This window comes from Neoarius graeffei, chromosome 28, assembly GCF_027579695.1.
Source record: "Neoarius graeffei isolate fNeoGra1 chromosome 28, fNeoGra1.pri, whole genome shotgun sequence".
NCBI classification, from domain to species: domain Eukaryota; kingdom Metazoa; phylum Chordata; class Actinopteri; order Siluriformes; family Ariidae; genus Neoarius; species Neoarius graeffei.
Genome location: NC_083596.1, coordinates 52,776,569 through 52,797,389, shown reverse-complemented (window position 1 = coordinate 52,797,389; position 20,821 = coordinate 52,776,569). Strand labels below are relative to the sequence as shown.

Here is a 20,821-nt window from a genome sequence, read left to right as displayed (position 1 = left end):
GTGTCTTAGAGAACACCGTCGAGGCTTTAGTCTGTGCCCTCCAGATCACCAACACTGACGAGACAGCCTTGTGTACTGTGCGTACCAGCAAGAAAGGTGTCACTATCCCTGCTGGTCGAGTCTACGAAATCAGGTGCCGGGTTAGGAAGTTGTCAGGGAATCGTACCATGCTGTTCCAGCCTCTCATGGAAAACACCTGCCCCGAGGGTCTAGAACTGTTTACTGCCCTAGTCGACGTTCCTTGTGGGTCATCAAAATGCATTAAAATTCCTATCCAAAATGCAACCCGACATGCCATTTACCTGACCCAGAGAACCGCTCTTGGCACTCTTGAGGAGGTGGCTGATGTGAAACATGTCCTGGGTCCTGAGCACACTCAGCGTGACTGTGTCCAAACCTTTTCAGCTCAGATAAACACAGCGACTTACCTGAACGATGAGCAAGACAAACAGATTTTGCCTAAGATCAAAGACAGATGGCACCCCCCTGTTGACGTATCACATCTAGCAGAGGATAAACAGAGAGTAGTGAAGGAAATGTTCGATGAGTCAGACGTGTTTGCCAGAGACGATGCTGACATTGGTTGTATTCCTGACCTACAACTTAGACTCAACTTCACAGGTGAAACACCTGTCCAAAAATCTTACAATGCCATCCCAAAGCCCTTGTATCGAGAGGTAAAAGACTATGTTCAGAACTTGCTTGACCGTGGTTGGATCAGAAAATCCACCTCAGCTTACTCTTCTCCGGTGGTCTGTGTGAGGAAAAAGGACATGAGCCTGCGGCTCTGTGTTGACTTCCGTGGGCTGAACAGCAAGACCATCCCTGACCGTCATCCACTTCCACTCATCTAAGACCTCCTGGACAACTTAGGAGGCAACTCATGGTTCTCCATACTTGACCAGGGTAGTGCCTACCACCAAGGTTTTGTTGAAGAGAGCTGCCGTCACCTCATTGCTTTTAGTACACCTTGGGGGTTTTACGAGTGGGTGCGCCTCCCATTTGGCCTCACCAATGCCCCAGCAGCATTCCAGCGCTGTATGGAAGGCATGCTGGCTGGTCTGAGGGATGAATGCTGTTCTCCTTACTTGGGTGATGTCCTCTGTTTTTCTAAGACATTTCAGGGGCATGTTGAGGACTTGAGACGAGTGCTGTGTCGCTTACGAGAGCATGGTGTGAAGCTGCGCCCGAAAAAGTACGAGCTGTTCAAACGCCAAGTGAGGTATGTTGGATGCCTGGTCACAAGTGAAGGTGTTCAGATAGACCCAAACGACCTGGAAGCGGTGTTGCAGATGAAGGAGAGACAGCCAAAGAATGTCGGAGAGGTCCGAGCTTTACTGGGTTTCTTGGGCTACTATCGCTCATTCATCCAGGACTTTTCCAGAATAGCCTGACCACTGTTTAAGCTCCAAGAACAAGAACAGCCTGCTGGGTCCAACACGAGTCCGGTTACAGCAAAGTCCACCCAGAAAGGCAAGACCCGTGGCCAGTTACCATCCAGGACACCAGTTCAGTGGATCCCTGAACACAGTGCTGTTGTGTCCTGCCTTGTGGACATGTTGATCAACCCCCCGATCTTGGCCTACCCTGACTTCAATTTGCCATTTGTCCTGCACACCGATGCATCCAGTGAAGGTTTGGGGGCTGTGCTCTACCAGGAACAGGATAGTAAACTCCGGGTTATTGCTTATGGGTCCAGGTCGCTCACGCCTGCTGAAAAGAATTATCACTTCCATTCAGGTAAGCTTGAGTTCCTTGCCCTGAAGTGGGCTATCTGCAGTAAGTTCCGGGATTATCTGTATTATGCACCAACATTCACTGTGTATACCGACAACAACCCCCTCACCTACGTCCTGAGCACGGCCAAGTTGAATGCCGTTGGACACTGCTGGGTTGGTGAATTGGCTGACTTCCACTTTACCATCAAGTATTGGCCAGGCAAGGCAAATGTCGACGCTGACACCCTGTCCAGATATCCAGTGAAGCTCCAAGATGACTTGTTGGAGTACTCTGAGATACTGCTACCTGAGGTTGTGTCTGCCATCTGGTAGGGGAACAAAGCCGAGAGAGATGAGGATGTGCCCTGGGCTGCTGCCCTTCAGATTTCCGCCGGTGACGATGGCCCTTCCCCAGCGAGTACGCCCATGTTCACCCCAGAGGACATCAGAAATGCCCAGAAAGAGGATGAGTCCATTGGCGAGGTGATCCAGTTGAAAAGCAGTGGATGGAATCCAAGAGATAGAGACCAGAGGCCAATACAACCAGGAACACAACGGCTCATACATGAGTGGAACAGGCTCAAATTGGAAAAAGGGATTCTGTACAGGCGGTCAAGACAAAATCAACAGCTAGTCCTTCCCAAAGCACTCAAGTCAACTGTGCTCAAACACCTGCATGATGAAATGGGACATGTCGGAGCTGACAAAGTCATCCACCTTGCAAGGCAGTGGTTCTACTGGCCTTTTATGCAGCGTGACATTGAAGATTACATTATTCGCCAGTGCTCATGCATTAAACAAAAGCGACCTACTGTCCATGAGAAAGCACCAATGGGCTCAATCACAACCAGTGCCCCTTTTGAGCTGCTGTCTGTCGACTACATGCACCTTGATCCCAGTAAAGGTGGCTATGAGTACATCCTTGTTGTAGTAGACCACTTCACCTGCTTTGCTCTGGCCTATCCAACTCGAAATAAGTCTGGCAAAACAGCGGCTGAGAAGATCTTCTACGATTTCATTCCACGCTTCGGGTGCCCTCAAAAGCTTCACCATGACCAGGGCCAGGAGTTCAAGAACACCCTGTTTCAGAGACTCCAGCAGCTGGCAGGAATTTCTCACTCCCGAACTACTCCTTACCATCCACAGGGGAACCCTGTCGAACGTTTTAACAGAACACTTCTCCAGATGCTCAGAAGGCTCCATGAGGAAAAGATGGCAGAGTGGAAAGACCATCTCCCCAGCATAGTCCACGCCTACAACTGTACAAGACATGAGGCAATGGGCTACTCACCTTTCTTTCTCCTCTTTGGAAGACATCCACAGCTCCCCATTGACCTGATCTTCAACCTTGACCCAGGTTGGCAAGCACAGACACGGCAGGAATATGCCCAGACCTGGGCTTCACGGATGCAGGAGGCATACCGGATTGCCTCAGAAAACAGCAAGAAGTCCTGTGAGAAAGGAAAAAGGCACTATGACCAGGGTGCCAGGGGAACTCTGCTGCAACCAGGTGATCATGTGCTTGTCAGGAACCTGTCTGAGAGAGGTGGCCCAGGAAAACTCAGATCTTACTGGGAAGGAAAGATCCACCGTGTCATCAAGAGGCTAGGAAATGGTCCAGTTTATCGTGTCCAAGCAGAAACAGGTGGCTGAACCCTCTGTATTCTCCACCACAACCTTCTCTTGCCTGTCAGTGACTTGCCAGTCATCCATGAGGAATGTGATACTGGTGTGAAGAAGAAGCCACAAAGACAGAGACATCGTGTGCAGCCGAGAGAAGCTACCAAGTCAGATTCCAGCACCTCCTGTGATGAGGGAGAGTGCTCATACAACTTCAGACTTTTACCTGTGTATGAGAGGAAGGCTGTCAGGCACCGCTCGCCTCAATGTGAGCTACACAGCAAGCTGAGGGCTGTGGCTCCAGCATATCAGCCTTTGAACCAAGCGCTGGAGTCTGAGGATGTCTGGCAGGCAGAACCATCTGACCCTTTGATGAAAGTAGAACTAATGCCCGCACCACGAAGGGTAGATCCGTCCCCAGCTGTGGAGGGACAGGAGCAACACGTGGATGATGCTGTGGAGAGTGGAAGCCCTCGGGATCCTGAGACATGTGTTGTGCCTGTTCCTCAGCCAGTGCAAGAGGTGGAACAGCAACTGCGGAGGTCCACGAGACCAGTGAAACCCAGAAGCCTCTTCATGTATGACCAGTCAGGAGAACCTTCCTACCAGCCTTGGAGAATAGGAGCAAATGCCATGTACTGTGTCCCGCATCCCATGCCCACCTACCCAGTGTTTCCTGAGATGTGGTACTACCCTCCCCAAGCTGTGTGGACATACGGAAGAATTGACGGCGGCCAGAACATTGACAGACAATCTTACTTACTACTTACCTGTCACACTTAAATGCTTTAGTTCTAGATGTCAGGAGACATCTTTTAAAGTAGGGGAGAGTGTGACAGGTATAGAAAATGGCTTGTTTTGTAAAACAGTTACCCCCCCCCCCCCCCACTCCTATTTTTTTTGTTTGTTTGTTTTATTAGATCTAACCTAATGGTATTAACCACTAATGTATTTATTTTCATGCCACTAGATGGCACTGTTGCACTGTCACACCGTAGTGGGTTGCCATGGAGACGGTAGCTCCAGCACTCAGAAAATAAATGCTGTTTGCTTGAGCAAGACGTAATTTCTGTGTATCTGAATTGCATCTAACCCACAGGTATGTTTTTTGAACTGTTAGAAATGTGGTTAATCTACCAAACGAACTCATAAATGATACGTTTGTTCATGTAATGTTTAGAGAACTTTGTTGTGCTTAGAAATGTGATTTTTGAAGTGTTTTAACTGTTGTTGCTAGCGAGCTAACAGAAGCTACTCGTAGTTAGCCAGCCACCGTTAATGAAGGTTCCGTTCTCTCGTCAGTGTAAGTCGAGTGAACGTCAGCATTTTAGTGTTTAAGTGTATGTTAAGTTTTCCTGTACTTTGTATCATTTTGTTTGTTTAACCGGTACTCCGTTCAGACCTGTATTCTGTTTTGTTAGTCAGACCCTGTCAATGTAGCAGTTATGTTGTCATCAGTTGGTGTGCGTGCGCTTGTAAACACACCCATAGAAATATGACGTTCTATCCTATTATTCTATTCTATCGTTCTGCAGAGAGCGAGGTAGCCAAGTAGTTTGTATGTATATGGATTGCATATGTATGGAGTGTTACTTTGAAGCATATTTGAGTATTTATACTATGATATTTACACTGCCGTATATTTACGTTTATACTGCTGTATAGTTCATGGTCTGTTATGTATGATATGTATTGTGTATGATACAGTATACGCCAGTTATTGATCCATGGGTATATTTCTTGTCTTTATTACATTATTTTCTTTTTATTATAGTCTATTACCATTCTGATATATTTAGTTGTTATAGTGATATTCAGATATTTTGACTCAAAGAAAATAAATGCTGTCTGCTTGAGCAAGACGTAATTTCTGTGCATCTAACCCACAGCACAACCCAGCCTGTGGGCCTTGTACCTGCCCAGATTCCCCTAGGTCTGGCGCCGGTAACATATGGGCCTTTTCCACTACCCTTTTTCAGCTCACTTCAGCCCAACACGGCTTGCGTTTCGACTACCTCAGAGCAGCACGACTGGGCTCACTTCAGCCTTACTCAGCACCCAAAACTCGCATGGTTTTGGAGTAGGGCTGAAGTGAGCCCAACCGAGCTGAGTGGGGCTAGGGGCATGAGGAGACACTCCCCTGTGCACTGATTGGTGAGGAGGAGTGTCCTCACATGCCCACACACGCCCCGCGAGCATGCTGGGATCTGTAAACACCGTAAACCCGGAAGAAGAAGAATTACGAAGCCTTATGCGCCTCACCTCATCTATACGCTCTTGCCAGTATCTGTTGGCGTTGTCGGTGACAACAAGCCACAGCACCAAGACCAGCAACACTAACGACTCCATGTCCTCCATGTTTATTGTTTACTATCCGGGTCGTGAGACTCCCGCTTAAAAGGTCACTGATGTCACTGTTTGCGCCGCCTAACGACATCACGTGACGTCCACCCACTTTCACTAACTCCACCCAATGTGTCCACCCACTTCCAGTCAGCACGGTTCAGCGCGGTTGTAGTCGAAATGCAACTCCAACAGCCCCGCTCAGCTCGACTCAGCCGCGTTGGTAGTGGAAAAGCCCCAATAAACAATTCTTGCTCTGTGTGTGTGTGTACTGGAACACAGTGACCCATTTTTGCACTCACACACACACACACACACTGTTAATTTTTAGCTCAGTTCTTTGTGTTTGTGCATTCTGATGGAACTGTAACTTTTCCAGCGCACTCACTAGCGATTCTAGTCATCAAGACAGTTGCTAGGAAACTACTAAATATGGATAGTTATGTACAAGTTAACTGAGTGAGCACGGCCAGCCCAAGGCATAAGCGAATTAAGCGCCTGCTTAGGGCCCCACACACCACCAGGGGGCCCCCAAGAGCAGTTGGAATACCCACCTGCGAAAATATTTTTAATTAAAAAAACGTAATATCAATGACATGATAAAGCAGAAACAAAAGACACAAAAATAAGACACAAAATAACGTTTTTTGTATCATTTTCATAGTTGGTACATTAGGTTAACTAATCCTTGCTGCTGGTTGCTGCCACTGCGCTCCAGCACAACCAGATGCACGTGACGTGACAGGAGTTATTCACTTCGGAAGATAGGTGGACTAGATGGATAAGCCATGACTCAAAAAAGAAATTATCCATCTGGGGCAGAGAAGAGGAAGAGACAAGAGGAAGAAAAAAAGCAGCAAGAAAAAGGTAAATTTGAATGTCCAATGTTACTATTTTTGTGTCATTAAGGTTGTCTGTGTTCTGGCTAGGTTGGCTGGATTAGCTAACAGAATGTCTGTCATAGTAGCTAACGTTATGCTACCCAACACAACAAAATGTAGCCTCGGATATCATCTTTAGTTCTAAGCTGAGAGCCGTTGCTTTACTTACAAACTCCAACCTAAATGTCATGACCGATATTAGCTCAAGTGGACAAAGTCATACCAATTTATTAAGATTGGAGCAGTAGTGTGTTCAATAAGGTGAGTGCAAGTTCTTGATAATTGCTGTCAGATCGCTAGTGTGAGTTTAACAATCTGTCAATAGCTGTTATTATGAGCCTTTCTGCCTGCACGATAGTCTATTGCCATTAACTGGTACTGCCCTCTGCTGGACGACACAGTGCAATACATAATTCTGCCTCACCAACTGAAAACGCAGATTATGGTGGGTGGCTAGACTAACTGTGTAGCCTAAGAAATAATAAGGCAGCTAGCAGTGTAGTTTTGGTGGTGTGGGGGGCCCCCAAATCAAATTCTGCTTAGGGCCCCTTAAAGGCTTGGGCCGGCCCTGTGAGTGAGAGTAATGAATTTGCAAGCTAGCATGAAGCTGATAATTTTTTATAGACAGTGAGAGTGGAAATGAGATGTAAATTACAAAAAAAAGTCCCACTGTAATTACACGTAGCATCACCACTAACACCGCAAACATGACATCCATGTCACAATTTGTAAATTCAGAGCAGTCAGGAAAACTTTTTAGGAGTTTTATAGCTACTGAACAAAAGGTCATTAATTCCTGCAAACCTTACAACAAATAGTTATCGCTGTGATTCATTTGTTAAATATACACCACTAATTTGCTCATGCCTCCTGAAACATGAGATATTAAACCTGAGCTTTAGAACAGAGTTTCTGATGTCCTGGAAAGGTCCAGTCATTTGACTAAAACAATACCAGGTTCTAAACTCTATATTCTAGAACCCTGCAGGTCAGTGAGGAGGGAGTGATGAGAGATCTGGAAGTATTTGTTGCTTTCCATCAAGTAATGTAAGTAGGAGAAGTAAGAACATTATCCTGGGTGTGTGTGTAAATGTGGTGTTTCTGAGTCAGATGGGAGTTGTGTGTGTGTAGCACCAGCAAGTACCCACCAGTTTGTAATCTGATCCAAAGGAAATACATCACTGCCTGTCAGGGTGGAGACTGAAACAGTTAAGGAGAAACAGGGAGGAGTGTGTCGATCCGGAACAAGACCGGAACAAAAAAAGTGAGAGGAGAAAAAGCGATCAAGTCAGAGAAAAATCTTCGTCCTGCTTTTAGAGAGCATAAAGTCTTCTTACATTGTATACAGGTAAGAACAAAAACATGCTGTATGTGTGTGTGTGTGTGTGTGTGAGAGAGAGAGAGAGAGAGAGAGAGAGAGACCAACACTACTATGGGACACACTGTATAGCTCAGTATGTAATTTTATACAGAACCTGTGACATAACATGTTGCGTATATGTGAAGGGGTGTGTGTGTGTGTGTGTGTGTGTGTGTGTGTGCAGAGGTTTAGTTCAATTCTTAAGTTGAGTTCTTAAGAGGGGGCGGCACGGTGGTGTAGTGGTTCACACTGTCGCCTCACAGCAAGAAGGTCCTGGGTTCGAGCCCCGTGGCCGGCGAGGGCCTTTCTGTGCGGAGTTTGCATGTTCTCCCCGTGTCCGCGTGGGTTTCCTCCGGGTGCTCCGGTTTCCCCCACAGTCCAAAGACATGCAGGTTAGGTTAACTGGTGACTCTAAATTGAGCGTAGGTGTGAATGTGAGTGTGAATGGTTGTCTGTGTCTATGTGTCGGCCCTGTGATGACCTGGCGACTTGTCCAGGGTGAACCCCGCCTTTCGCCCGTAGTCAGCTGGGATAGGATCCAGCTCGCCTGCGACCCTGTAGAACAGGATAAAGCGGCTACAGATAATGAGATGAGATGAGTTCTTAAGCGCATTCTTTCACTAACACACTACCATCACACGTACATTCTGTACTGCAAGATTAATCATCATGGTTCTGTGGTTTGTTGATTCATCACATCTGTTCTCGATTTTTATCACTGACTTATGCACATCCTGGAACTTCATTTTGTCAAACTTAGATTATACTGTCTGATCATTTTATTAAACCTGGTGTGCTGTGTGGTGTCAAGTCAGTTTATTTGTTTTGCACTTTTAACAACAGACATTGTCACAAAGCAGCTTTACAGAAAAATAAAAACATATGAGCTAATAATATTATTCCAAATAAATGTATTTATTCCTAATGACTTTTCCTGAGGTGATGCTGGTGACAAAAAACTCCCTCAGACGACACAAGGAAGAAACCTCAAGAGGAACCAGACGTAAACGGGAACTCATTCTCATCTGGGTTATAACAGATAGCGTGATTATAAATAACTCACTTCTATAACTGTGTCCTATAGAGTCACAAAGCACAACTGTGTCACCAGGAAATTCATTATAGTTTAATAGGAAGTCCATTTTGTTAAAGCTACCATCTGTTCATTGATGGAAATCGAAGTGCAAAACTGTACATGACAACTGCAGTCCCAAAAAATTGTAGCAAAACTTTAAGTGTCCAGAGTATCTTCTAAGTGTGTTTTTAGACTGTCCGTAAGGAGCCGTCCTTCACAGGAGCAATGTGATGAGACTCCAGCCAGACGTAGGGCATCAGGATGGAACAGGCAGGTCCGAGGAGCAGAAGAGGTCAGCATCTCAATCTCAGGAGTGATATGTGGACAAAGGGAGAGACGGGAGGGAGACAGGTTGTTAGGTATTCCCAGTGTCACCTAATGGTGAAGAGCAGTGTATATTGTATGCTGAGTGAAAACAGGGACTCTGGTGAGACTAACTCTGACAGCATAACTAAAAGGGGAGAGCCAGAAGGTAACACAGGCATGAGGGAGCCCCGGGACATAAAGCAGCAGCCACTACACCGTCAACAAACTCGAGTGAGCAAGCGAGTGGGGACTGACAGCATCCATACATCCCAGTTTACCAAAACACTCTGTCTGAGGATCCTCCAGATCTACTCCTTTACCTCATAAACACCATTAACACAAGGCTTGACTAAACAGATCTGTTTTCAGCCGAGACTTAAACACTGAGACTGTGTCTGATTCCCGAACACTACTTGGAAGGCTGTTCCATAACTGTGGGGCTTTGTAAGAAAAGGCTCCGCCCCCTGATGTAGCCTTCACTATACGAGGTACCAGCAGATAGCCTGCACCTTTTGATCTAAGTAGGCGTGGCGGGTCATAGAGGAGCAGAAGTTCACTCAGGTACTGTGGTGCGAGAACATTCAGTGCTTTAAAGGTCAATAGTAGTATTTTATAATCAATACGAAATGTGATTGGGAGCCAATGCAGTGTGGATAAGACAGGGGTGATGTGGTCATATTTTCTAGTTCTAGTAAGGACTCTTGCTGCGGCATTTTGAACTAACTGGAGCTTGTTTATGCACTTATTGGAACATCCAGACAGTAAGGCATTACAATAATCCAACCTGGAGGGAACGAAAGCATGAACTAGTTTTTCTGCGTCATGTAGTGACATTAAATCTTAGCAATATTTCTGAGATGAAAGAAAGCTATCCGGGTAATGTTATAAATGTGAGTTTCGAATGAAAGACTGGGGTCAATAATCACCCCGAGGTCTTTTACTGCTGCCCGTGAAGAAACAGAAAGGCCATCCAGAGTTACTGTGGAATCAGAAAACTTACTTCTAGCTGCATGTGGTCCGAGTACAAGTACTTCAGTCTCGTCAGAGTTAAGCAGAAGGAAGTTAATAAGCATCCAGTGTCTAATGTCCTTCACACATTCCTCAATTCTATTAAGCTGGTGTCTCTCATCAGGTTTTGCAGAAACATACAACTTAGTCCGGGAGCCAAAGGCCCAAATTTGGCTGAACCTGGCTTCGTCGGTTAAAGTTTTTTTTTTTTTTGCTGTTTGTTGTTGTCCAAGGTCTACTCATTAAGATAAGAGAGGGTGCCCGGTGATATCCCTTGGGCAATTCCGGATATTGGCCCTTTATTGTTGGATGTGCTGCAGTCATAGCCTAAATTCTGACATTTTGACATTCTTCACTTTATGTTCACCAAAGTCTATATATCATACTTATTTTTGTGTTTGTTAACATAATAGGATGAGTTTAAGGCCTGGGGGTGGGGTTCCAGCCATGGTTGGGGGTGTGGCCATGCAATTGGGGGCGGGGCTTATACCAAAAAGCCCTTTATTACTCTATTACTTTGGTTGTTAATGCGAGCCTTAAATTATTAGGCATACACTCCATTGTCATCCTTGTGTTTACTTCTGCAGGGGCATATGAGGGACACAATTAGCTAATTCAAGCCAACTTGTGTAGCTATCTTGCTAACTTTGTCAATCACACTGCCCCCAAAAGATCACAGCACGCATAAGCTAAGCAGAGAAACTATTTGACTGTAATCATGAAAGAGCAGTGACATGTACTCACTGCTCACCAGTGAACTAGACCCATAGTTTCACAACACTGGCTAGCACACCCAACTCTCACCTAGTAAATGCTAGTCACTGATTTTTTTAAGCTAATACATTAAGCTAATAGATTGCTTATTTTTACGATATAGACTGTTGAAATAGTAATGTTCCTGGTTCCCTAGTAAAATTCAGGGCATTGTCCCCGATTCACCCCCACTCCAAACCACACTGCTCTTCCACTGACTAGCACGACTTTTAAAATGTTGGGGAGTAAGGTTTACTCAACATTCTCCTCTGTACTAGCTGGCATCCAGTACATAAGCATATTTTTACAGACACTAAGCAATGACAAAGGGTTTAGAGGGGTTTTTTTTCATCTGAACTCTTAGTTCTTTCCTTAAATAGTTTTTGTGTTTTGTGTGCGTGTTTGCATACTGTATGTAATTATTTTACATAATTATTGCTCATTAGTGTGTGTGCGTGTGTATGTGTGTGCGTGTGCATGCATGCATGCACGTACATGCTTTATGTACTGTAGTTCTTGTATCAAAATTGTTAATTTTGCAAATTTATGAAAGGGTCAATTACACGTTTGACTAATTTGAATGACAGTAAAGCGTGAATACTGTACAGCCAATTTGGTTAATTGAAAATCAGTATCTTTTGCTATTCTTGTGTGTGTGTGCGCATGCTGTATATGCCATTTTGCATGCTTGATATATTGCATACTGTAGTTTTACATAGTGGATCACTGGTGTGAGTGTATATGCATGCTGTATATAGTTCTATTGCATGCTGTATATAGTTCGTTTACATAGTGGATCACTGGTGTGAATGTATATGCATGCTGTATATATTTCTATTTCATGCTGTATATACAGTAGTTCTTTTACATAGTGGATCACTGGTGTGAGTGTATACATGCTGTATATAGTTCGTTTACATAGTGGATCACTGGTGTGAGTGTATACATGCTGTATATAGTTCTTTTACATAGTGGATCACTGGTGTGAGTGTATGCATGCTGTATATAGTTCGTTTACATAGTGGATCACTGGTGTGAGTGTATACATGCTGTATATAGTTCTTTTACATAGTGGATCACTGGTGTGAGTGTATGCATGCTGTATATAGTTCTTTTACATAGTTATTGGTCATTAGTGTGTGTGTGTGCATGCTGTATATAGTTCTTTTGCATGCTGTATAGTTCTTACATAGATATTGATCATTATTTTGTATTAACTGTAGAGTTTATGTAATACTTGTATAAAAATCGCTAATTTGGAAAAGTTATGAAAGGGTTAATTAATCCACATTTGATGTATTTGAATGACAAATATAGAGAAAAATGTGAATACCTATCAGATACAGCCAACTTGGTGCATTTAATATCAGTATTTACACTGATATTATTTTTTTTGTATTTTCTTCCATTATTTGGGCATATAGGTCATTAAAGGGTTAATATATTAAATTGCCCAAGGGATATCACCGGGCATCCTCTTAAATCTTGAAGAGCTACCTCAAATCTATAAGATAAAGCAAAAAAAAAAACTTGAACCAAAAATTCCGGGTCCGACCCCATGGCTCCCGGACTAGTATCATTGTTGACGCGAGGCTGTTTTTTGAACATGCCAATGCGGACGCGATTTCCCCTGATGAGTTATGACTTCAGACGCGATGCGTGTGTGGAGGTGTGGAGTCCGCGTGATATGTGTGTAAGATAGGCTTCTCATGTGTTTGGAGATCCGCGCTCCGAGACAAGCGCAAGCGCCCCAAGGGGATAAAAGGGACCCCCCGAAAATATCAGCATAGTTCGAACACTGAGTGTAGGCACTGGGTGTAAACAACAAATAGTTTACAATGTCTGGGTAGCAAACAGATGGCAGAATTGGTGTCCGGTCCTCCTTATGTTTCCATTCTCCCTTGCCCCGAGTCTTATCATATGGGTCAAACCCATCAATCACAGCGAGTTTCTCCACATACCGTGCCCTTTCTGCAACTGGTAATGTACTCACATAACCAGAATTATCATCCATTGTGTCACTTTACTCTCGCTCGTACTTTGTTTTATATTGTGAGTGCATGTACTTGGTCTTCCAATATGGCGCCTAACAAAATCTCGCAGCGCGGTGACGTCATGTGAAAGGGGTCTATACCCATGACCAGTGTTTTCACCAGGGTGGTAAGTGAATATTCAGAATGTGTTCCCCACATGGAGGCGCGAGATGCTCAGCTACCATTAGCCGTCAAGTCAAGTTTATTTGCATAACGCTTTTAACAACAGACACTGTTGTAAAGCAGCTTTAGAGAAAATTAAAGATGTTAAGCATGAGCGATTTTTATCCCTAATTTATCCCTGAAGAGCAAGCTTGTGGTGACAGCTTCACTTGATTTCCATTCATCTTTAGCTTTTTTGACATCAAATAACTTCTGAATCGTTCTGTCCTTTTATATTCACAAAGTTATTTTCTTGAGAAAGACAACACTGCATGATCAGCTCCATAACCTTGTAACTCACTTTATGGCTGCATAATAAATGTTTTCCTCCAACTATGATAAAAATGATGTCACAAACCTGCAACATCCAGTCGCACAACTGTATTGTTTGGATAAGACTCTCAAGGGGAAATGTGAAAAATCTATTTGGCCATCATTACTGCATCAAGTAGCACCGTGTAAAGAGCTCAGAGAAGCAGACCACTTCCGAAAATCAGCTGTACTCAAAAAAAAAAAGTCAAAGTGATAATCATGGTCTGAAAGTCAGCCAGAAGAATCTTTGAGGTGCAGCTCCCACAGCTTTATGTTACCTGACATCATCAAAACTGAGCCTCAGGCTGCACAGGAAACAAACGGTCAGCAAGAGGCTCAACAGGAAGTCGCCCCAATCTGGGTTCATTGCTCTCCATTTAAACCCTGTGGTGTGTCCACTCCGTTACTGTCAGTGATTCTCACCTGTCTCTCATTAATAATCTGATCTGTGTGTGTGTGTGTGTGTGTGTGTGTGTGTGCAAATGATGTGGGGGTTTTTCGTCAGAAGTATTTTGTACAGGAAAATTCTTTAAACAAATTATGTTAGTCCTGTTTCTTTCCTTATGTGTTTAAATAAAGTTTTAAAGTCTAACGCTGTGCGCGCGCACACACACACACACACACACACACACACACACACACACACACACACACACAGTCTTGCTCACTGGGAGCTCTGTATAAGTGTGTGTGTGTGTGTGTGTGTGTGTGTGTGTGTGTGTGTGTGTGTGTTTCCTCATCACTTTCCTTCCTCTTTCTGGTTTTGGCGGATCCTCGAGTGTTCTTTATTTTCAGTTTCTACTCTCCGGGTTCCTACATCCTCATTACCTCATGTCCATGACTCCTTCTTTCACGTCCCTTCGTTCTTAGTGTGTGTGTGTGTGTGTGTGTGCGCACATGCTGATTGTTTCCAGTAAAATGCAATGAATACAACATGATGATGCAGCTTCACTGTTTACATTTACAATTCTGAACTCACATTGAGTGCACGGGTGTGTGTGTGTGAGATAGATAGATAATCACTTAAATCTGCAGCTATAGAGCACAGTCTTAATGTCAGGAAGCACACACACACACCACTACAGCATACAGTTATGCTCATATTTACATAGGAATAACATCCATGAAATGTATCAGTCAGGATTTAGACCTCATCATAGCACAGAGACAGCTCTGGTTAAAGTAGTAAACGACCTACTGTTGGCGTCTGATCAGGGCTGTGTCTCGCTGCTTGTGTTGCTTGACCTTAGTGCAGCATTTGATACCATTGATCATTCCATTCTTCTGGATAGACTAGAAAATGTTGTGGGAGTTAAGGGAACGGCCCTCTCCTGGCTCAGCTCTTATCTAACTGATCGCTATCAGTATGTTGATATAAATGGTGATATTTCTAGATGTACTGAGGTAAAGTTTGGTGTTCCACAAGGTTCTGTCTTGGGTCCACTGATTTTTTCTCTATATATGTTCCCTCTGGGCGATATTATTCATAAACATTGTATGAGTTTCCACTGTTATGCTGATGACACACAGTTAGTCCGGGAGCCATGGGGTCGGACCCGGAATTTTTGGTTAAAGTTGTTTTTTTTTTGCTTTATCTTATAGATTTGAGGTAGCTCTTCAAGATTTAAGAGGGTGCCCGGTGATATCCCTTGGGCAATTTAATATATTAACCCTTTAATGCCCTATATGCCCAAATAATGGAAGAAAATACAAAAAAAATAATATCAGTGTAAATACTGATATTAAATGCACCAAGTTGGCTGTATCTGATAGGTATTCACATTTTTCTCTATATTTGTCATTCAAATACATCAAATGTGGATTAATTAACCCTTTCATAACTTTTCCAAATTAGCGATTTTTATACAAGTATTACATAAACTCTACAGTTAATACAAAACAATGATCAATATCTATGTAAGAACTATACAGCATGCAAAAGAACTATATACAGCATGCACACACACACACACACACACACACACACACACACACTAATGACCAATAACTATGTAAAAGAACTATATACAGCATGCATACACTCACACCAATGATCCACTATGTAAACGAACTATATACAGCATGCATACACTCACACCAGTGATCCACTATGTAAAAGAACTATATACAGCATGTATACACTCACACCAGTGATCCACTATGTAAACGAACTATATACAGCATGCATACACTCACACCAGTGATCCACTATGTAAACGAACTATATACAGCATGCATACACTCACACCAGTGATCCACTATGTAAACGAACTATATACAGCATGCATACACTCACACCAGTGATCCACTATGTAAAAGAACTATATACAGCATGTATACACTCACACCAGTGATCCACTATGTAAACGAACTATATACAGCATGCATACACTCACACCAGTGATCCACTATGTAAACGAACTATATACAGCATGCATACACTCACACCAGTGATCCACTATGTAAACGAACTATATACAGCATGCATACACTCACACCAGTGATCCACTATGTAAAAGAACTATATACAGCATGTATACACTCACACCAGTGATCCACTATGTAAACGAACTATATACAGCATGTATACACTCACACCAGTGATCCACTATGTAAACGAACTATATACAGCATGTATACACTCACACCAGTGATCCACTATGTAAAAGAACTACTGTATATACAGCATGAAATAGAAATATATACAGCATGCATATACACTCACACCAGTGATCCACTATGTAAACGAACTATATACAGCATGCAATAGAACTATATACAGCATGCATATACACTCACACCAGTGATCCACTATGTAAAACTACAGTATGCAATATATCAAGCATGCAAAATGGCATATACAGCATGCGCACACACACAAGAATAGCAAAAGATACTGATTTTCAATTAACCAAATTGGCTGTACAGTATTCACGCTTTACTGTCATTCAAATTAGTCAAACGTGTAATTGACCCTTTCATAAATTTGCAAAATTAACAATTTTGATACAAGAACTACAGTACATAAAGCATGTACGTGCATGCATGCATGCACACGCACACACATACACACGCACACACACTAATGAGCAATAATTATGTAAAATAATTACATACAGTATGCAAACACGCACACAAAACACAAAAACTATTTAAGGAAAGAACTGAGAGTTCAGATGAAAAAAAAAACCCTCTAAACCCTTTGTCATTGCTTAGCGTCTGTAAAAATATGCTTATGTACTGGATGCCAGCTAGTACAGAGGAGAATGTTGAGTAAACCTTACTCCCCAACATTTTAAAAGTCGTGCTAGTCAGTGGAAGAGCAGTGTGGTTTGGAGTGGGGGTGAATCGGGGACAATGCCCTGAATTTTACTAGGGAACCAGGAACATTACTATTTCAACAGTCTATATCGTAAAAATAAGCAATCTATTAGCTTAATGTATTAGCTTAAGGAAACCTTACTGCCCAACGTTTTAAAAGTCGTGCTAGTCAGTGGACTGGCTAGTGCACATGACTCTCAGTCCACAAGCAGTGTGGTTTGGAGTGGGGGTGAGGGTAAGGTTAACAGACTTTTGAGATGATAATCGGGGACAATGCCCTGAATTTTACTAGGGAACCAGGGACATTACTATTTCAACAGTCAATATCGTTAAAATAAGCAATCTATTAGCTTAATGTATTAGCTTAAAAAAATCAGTGACTAGCATTTACTAGGTGAGAGTTGGGTGTGCTAGCCAGTGTTGTGAAACTATGGGTCTAGTTCACTGGTGAGCAGTGAGTACATGTCACTGCTCTTTCATGATTACAGTCAAATAGTTTCTCTGCTTAGCTTATGCGTGCTGTGATCTTTTGGGGGCAGTGTGATTGACAGAGTTAGCAAGATAGCTACACAAGTTGGCTTGAATTAGCTAATTGTGTCCCTCATATGCCCCTGCAGAAGTAAACACAAGGATGACAATGGAGTGTATGCCTAATAATTTAAGGCTCGCATTAACAACCAAAGTAATAGAGTAATAAAGGGCTTTTTGGTATAAGCCCCGCCCCCAATTGCATGGCCACACCCCCAACCATGGCTGGAACCCCACCCCCAGGCCTTAAACTCATCCTATTATGTTAACAAACACAAAAATAAGTATGACATATAGACTTTGGTGAACATAAAGTGAAGAATGTCAAAATGTCAGAATTTAGGCTATGACTGCAGCACATCCAACAATAAAGGGCCAATATCCGGAATTGCCCAAGGGATATCACCGGGCACCCTCTCTTATCTTAATGAGTAGACCTTGGACAACAACAAACAGCAAAAAAAAAAAAACTTTAACCGACGAAGCCAGGTTCAGCCAAATTTGGGCCTTTGGCTCCCGGACTAAGTTGTATGTTTCTGCAAAACCTGATGAGAGACACCAGCTTAATAGAATTGAGGAATGTGTGAAGGACATTAGACACTGGATGCTTATTAACTTCCTTCTGCTTAACTCTGACAAGACTGAAGTACTTGTACTCGGACCACATGCAGCTAGAAGTAAGTTTTCTGATTCCACAGTAACTCTGGATGGCCTTTCTGTTTCTTCACGGGCAGCAGTAAAAGACCTCGGGGTGATTATTGACCCCAGTCTTTCATTCGAAACTCACATTTATAACATTACCCGGATAGCTTTCTTTCATCTCAGAAATATTGCTAAGATTTAATGTCACTACATGACGCAGAAAAACTAGTTCATGCTTTCGTTCCCTCCAGGTTGGATTATTGTAATGCCTTACTGTCTGGATGTTCCAATAAGTGCATAAACAAGCTCCAGTTAGTTCAAAATGCAGCAGCAAGAGTCCTTACTAGAACTAGAAAATATGACCCCATCACCCCTGTCTTATCCACACTGCATTGGCTCCCAATCAAATTTCGTATTGATTATAAAATACTACTATTGACCTTTAAAGCACTGAATGTTCTCGCACCACAGTACCTGAGTGAACTTCTGCTCCTCTATGACCCGCCACGCCTACTTAGATCAAAAGGTGCAGGCTATCTGCTGGTACCTCGTATAGTGAAGGCTACATCAGGGGGCGGAGCCTTTTCTTACAAAGCCCCACAGTTATGGAACAGCCTTCCAAGTAGTGTTCGGGAATCAGACACAGTCTCAGTGTTTAAGTCTCGGCTGAAAACAGATCTGTTTAGTCAAGCCTTGTGTTAATGGTGTTTATGAGGTAAAGGAGTAGATCTGGAGGATCCTCAGACAGAGTGTTTTGGTAAACTGGGATGTATGGATGCTGTCAGACCCCACTCGCTTGCTCACTCGAGTTTGTTGACGGTGTAGTGGCTGCTGCTTTATGTCCCGGGGCTCCCTCATGCCTGTGTTACCTTCTGGCTCTCCCCTTTTAGTTATGCTGTCAGAGTTAGTCTCACCAGAGTCCCTGTTTTCACTCAGCATACAATATACACTGCTCTTCACCATTAGGTGACACTGGGAATACCTAACAACCTGTCTCCCTCCCGTCTCTCCCTTTGTCCACATATCACTCCTGAGATTGAGATGCTGACCTCTTCTGCTCCTCGGACCTGCCTGTTCCATCCTGATGCCCTACGTCTGGCTGGAGTCTCATCACATTGCTCCTGTGAAGGACGGCTCCTTACGGACAGTCTAAAAACACACTTAGAAGATACTCTGGACACTTAAAGTTTTGCTACAATTTTTTGGGACTGCAGTTGTCATGTACAGTTTTGCACTTCGATTTCCATCAATGAACAGATGGTAGCTTTAACAAAATGGACTTCCTATTAAACTATAATGAATTTCCTGGTGACACAGTTGTGCTTTGTGACTCTATAGGACACAGTTATAGAAGTGAGTTATTTATAATCACGCTATCTGTTATAACCCAGATGAGAATGAGTTCCCGTTTACGTCTGGTTCCTCTTGAGGTTTCTTCCTTGTGTCGTCTGAGGGAGTTTTTTGTCACCAGCATCACCTCAGGAAAAGTCATTAGGAATAAATACATTTATTTGGAATAATATTATTAGCTCATATGTTTTTATTTTTCTGTAAAGCTGCTTTGTGACAATGTCTGTTGTTAAAAGTGCAAAACAAATAAACTGACTTGACACCACACAGCACACCAGGTTTAATAAAATGATCAGACAGTATAATCTAAGTTTGACAAAATGAAGTTCCAGGATGTGCATAAGTCAGTGATAAAAATCGAGAACAGATGTGATGAATCAACAAACCACAGAACCATGATGATTAATCTTGCAGTACAGAATGTACGTGTGATGGTAGTGTGTTAGTGAAAGAATGCGCTTAAGAACTCATCTCATCTCATTATCTGTAGCCGCTTTATCCTGTTCTACAGGGTCGCAGGCGAGCTGGATCCTATCCCAGCTGACTACGGGCGAAAGGCGGGGTACACCCTGGACAAGTCGCCAGGTCATCACAGGGCTGACACATAGACACAGACAACCATTCACACCCACATTCACACCTACGCTCAATTTAGAGTCACCAGTTAACCTAACCTGCATGTCTTTGGACTGTGGGGGAAACCGGAGCACCCGGAGGAAACCCACGCGGACACGGGGAGAACATGCAAACTCCGCACAGAAAGGCCCTCGCCGGCCACGGGGCTCGAACCCAGGACCTTCTTGCTGTGAGGCGACAGTGTGAACCACTACACCACCGTGCCGCCCCCTCTTAAGAACTCAACTTAAGAATTGAACTAAACCTCTGCACACACACACACACACACACACACACACACACCTTCACATATACGCAACATGTTATGTCACAGGTTCTGTATAAAATTACATACTGAGTTATACAGTGTGTATACAGGTTCAGCCAAATTTGGGCCTTTGGCTCCCGGACTATACCACACGCAAGAAAAAAAAAACAGTCAGGCTACTCAACAACTAACCTGGCAGCAGTGAGCAAGCCCCAAACCATCCTAAATTATTATTATTATTAAATTGTAGAAGTCTGGGAGGCTTGCTCCTCATACAGTTATCAACTTGGGGCCAATTTAGCATGTTTTAAATCTGAATTTCTTGCGTTTGCTTACCTCAAAGAGTCCGCAGATCATGCACAGACTTATCCATTATATCCACAGTTTTTTGCCAAGTCTCACACAGGTTTCTTTCAAGTCTACTGTTGGGCCAATAAATCATAAATAAAACAGCTCAGATTTGTTTGTTTAAGTCGTTTGCCACTCCACTTTATTCTTGTGGGTTCACATACCGCTGCCGTTATTT

At 43.3% G+C, this 20,821-nt stretch overlaps 1 protein-coding gene across 1 annotated transcript in view; it reads left to right on the top strand.

The window, feature by feature from the left end:
- Window positions 1–7,770: 7,770 nt before the first annotated feature.
- Window positions 7,771–20,821, top strand: part of acsl4b (acyl-CoA synthetase long chain family member 4b) — a 36,657-nt gene continuing 23,606 nt past the window's right edge. The window contains exon 1 of the mRNA XM_060912952.1: window positions 7,771–7,910. The gene's annotated coding sequence lies outside the window, so the exon portion shown is untranslated. The remainder of the gene's footprint in view (window positions 7,911–20,821) is intronic.